This window comes from Clinocottus analis, unplaced genomic scaffold (genome assembly GCF_023055335.1).
Source record: "Clinocottus analis isolate CAN_PGR_092001 unplaced genomic scaffold, fCliAna1.0.p SCAF_28, whole genome shotgun sequence".
NCBI lineage: Eukaryota > Metazoa > Chordata > Actinopteri > Perciformes > Cottidae > Clinocottus > Clinocottus analis.
Genome location: NW_027176020.1, coordinates 2,438,259 through 2,441,671, shown reverse-complemented (window position 1 = coordinate 2,441,671; position 3,413 = coordinate 2,438,259).

The window sequence follows — 3,413 nt, the reverse complement described above, 5'->3', positions numbered from 1 at the left end:
GGCGCTCTGATAACAACACACGTGGAGGGATAGTGACTTCAATCTGTGCTCAGGTAGACATTACACCACTATGTCTCTACATAGACAACAGTTTGCTGCTGTTTTAATGCTCTGAACGCTAAATACAGCTCGAATGAAACATCTGAAGGAGACATTGAGAGATTCCCTCAACAACAGCTTGAATCTGGAACTTACTCAAATGAGAAAAGGAAGTTCTTTGACACCAGATCAGGATAAAATGTCACACATTAGTAGTCGGGGTTTAGGACTATCTGGACATCTGCTGGACGACGGGACATGGACTATTGGTCGTAGTGATTTACTTGCGAGCGCGTTCGCCTCGGCAGAGCAAAGGTGGGTAATTTAAATGGCAACAAAACCTAATTCATGAACGTATCCGTCCCGTTTCACGCGGGCTTAATTGCCTCAATTAAATAACCCCCTCGACACCGAGCGTAAAGACACAGATGGTGCAGTTTCACCGAGTTTCTTTTCCCCTCTAATTTCCCCACTGACGCAGCGATCTCAGAGAGAACCAACGCACTCAAAGTTCACCGTCTGTATCTCGGTGCGCGGCGGCGTGAGCGGGTGGTGATGATTTCTGTTTTCTCTTTGAACCCTTTAGAGGCTGCACTGAACACCGACTGACATGAATCACTCCGGTCTTCCTCTGAAACCATGATAGACATTTATTAGAAAAGACCTCGCATCTTTTTTCAGAGGCTTTTTTTCACCTGAGTGTGATGTCATGTGACCGCTAAAGCTAAAGCTAACGCTAAAGCTGCTTCTGTGACTCCAGCGTCCAGTATTGTGCAAAAAACGCTGCATCAGCGCAACATGAAGTGGTTATGAAGGAAGTAAACAACATCTTTTGTTGCTGCGAGGAACTTTTAACTTGGTTGTGAAACTAACTTTATGGCTTTAATAAGTAAACGAGACCACCGGAGAGAAGATGGAGTTCTTCATCGGAGCCGTCGAGGTCGGATTTCATGGAAAATTTGATGACATCACCAGAAACTCCAATAGAACCAGAACCAGGACTGCTGCAGTAAAATGAGAGGTTTCCAACAAAAAAACACCACTTTCATCCACAGGGAAGCCGAAATCAACACGAGATGAAAGTTCCTTGTAGTAACTTTGAGTAGAAGAAGGGAATAATAAAACATTCATGCAAATCATAAGTCCAGGCTTGATGGAGCTTGTTCAGCCCGACGGGGGAAGCATCTAAATCTAGACCCTCGCGCTCTGGGACGGAGCACCGTTTTAGTCCGTCCATAAATTATAAAACCTGCCGCTTGAGCCTCGGAGAGTTTACTTTATTTAGTTTTTCCAGGTGGAGAAACTGCTTAAGATATGAGATGGAGGTGATACTCTCTTCCTCCACTTCAAGCTTCTGTCGCTTCGTGAAGATGAATCCTCTTGGTCCATTCTGTGACCGTCAGGAGCGACATGAGGATCAAACTCGTGAAGCTTTTCACCCGAAAAAAGTGGGCAATGATGCAAAAAGATGACTTAAATCACATATCAATATATTGTGATATTGATATTAGCAAGCAGAAACTTAAATTACTACTTTTTTTTAATGTATTTTGCACATTATGCTTTTAATTAAATGAGAAAATACTATTAAACTCTGCAGATTAGTTTTATGGTTCAACTGGATAAAACTAGAAACTCACAGGTGGTCTGATGGGATGAGATTGTTCTTAAGAAGTATTTTAGTATAAATTCATGACCCTCATGTATTATTATTAGTAGTAGTAATAGTATAGTAGTAGTAGTACATGTACAGGGAGAAAGTACAACTCTTCCTCAGCTGTTAGTCTTCATCAAACCTTCTTAATTAATTCTTATTTGTTATTTTTGTGTTGCCTCTGCTCACCGGTGAAGCTCCGCCCACACCTCCCCTCTGAACTCTGGGTAAACGCGAACTGGTTGACATCTGCGTCATTTGACACCATTAACTTTTCTTTTTTTTAAATCAAGGCGCGGTCGGTCCAGGTTTCTGCAGCAACAGTTGTAAATCAAAAAGAAAAAAGAAGCACTTCCTGTCCCATCTGCCCCGCTGTCTCCTCCACAGTCCTGTAGTTTCTAGATTTATTACTGCCGACTGTGTTCTTGTAAAATGTTGCATCTGCGGCATCTGCTCCACAAACACACACACACAGGTACACGCAACCGTAACTCATATTAACTCGACGCCAATTGACGAGTTAACGAACGCCCCGAAAGCCGAGGACACGTCGTGGCGCCTCACGGGGCGGAAACGCCGCGCAAATATTTACAAATTAAAACAAATGTATGGAAATAGAAGTGTTCACGCTGCCAAAAGGGCTCGCGGCGCTTTTGTGGGTCACGGACGAAGCGTCCAAACGGGAAAGAACACCGGAAAGAAACTAAACACCTGGCGGTGGGGAAATCGAGTCCTTGTGTGTGTTTTTTTTTCGATGACGCGAGCGAAGCCTCGTGGGCGAGGAGAAGACGACGACGACGGTTAAATACTGCGACGTCGGCGGTAACGACTCGACAACTTGCAGGTTTATTGCACCAATGTTCACAGGCAGGTAACGTGGGCTCTTTGCTAACAGTAGCTAACAGCTAACAAGCTCACGTAGCATCCCCTGCACAGCCCCCCCGCCTCTGCTCCACCAATCACAGGCCGCAACAAGCACGCTGCTTCCCTGTGATTGGCCGGAGGGAGCGGGAGGCCCCGCCCCCCTGCCGCGCAGTCCACGCAAGTGTATCTGCCCAGCAGTTGATTATTTTTAAGCCTCGATATTATGTCTGAGTTTTGTTTTTTGCGAGGGCTCAAGCATACATATTTCTTTATTTTTTCTCACACACACATTGCAGAGAGAGAGAGAGAGTGAGAGAGAGAGAGAGAGAGAGAGGAACCACGTGAGAAATGTGTTTCCAATAAGGCCGGGGGCTTAGTGTATTCTGCGTTAAGAGGAGAGCAAAATGAGCAGTTTTTCCTCCAAGGAAATATCTGGAAGGAGATTGGACAGCTACAGCGGTATCACAGATAGAACATGGTAAATGAGCTCAGACCGGGAGAGTCAACAGGGAGATAACGATCTCTCGCTCGCTCGCTTCTCCTCGTCTCCCTCTTGCTTCCTCCCCACGTTTTATCCTCGGCTCTCGTTTATTCCATCTTCCAATATGCATTTTTTTTCTTTTCCTCTCCCCGCTGTCGCCGTCTCCCCGCTTCTCTCTGCCGCTGCAACAGATCCATCTTGTCATATATTTTCTCTTTAGATGCAGCGTGGCCGTGTATTTAGCTGTGAGTGGATCTGTGTGTGTTTGTGACTGCTGCAGTTATGCATGCCCGCCCTCACGCCGGGCATAAATCATCATTAGAGATGGCAGGTGTGTGTGTGTGTGTGTGTGTGTGTGTGTGTGTGTGTGTGTCG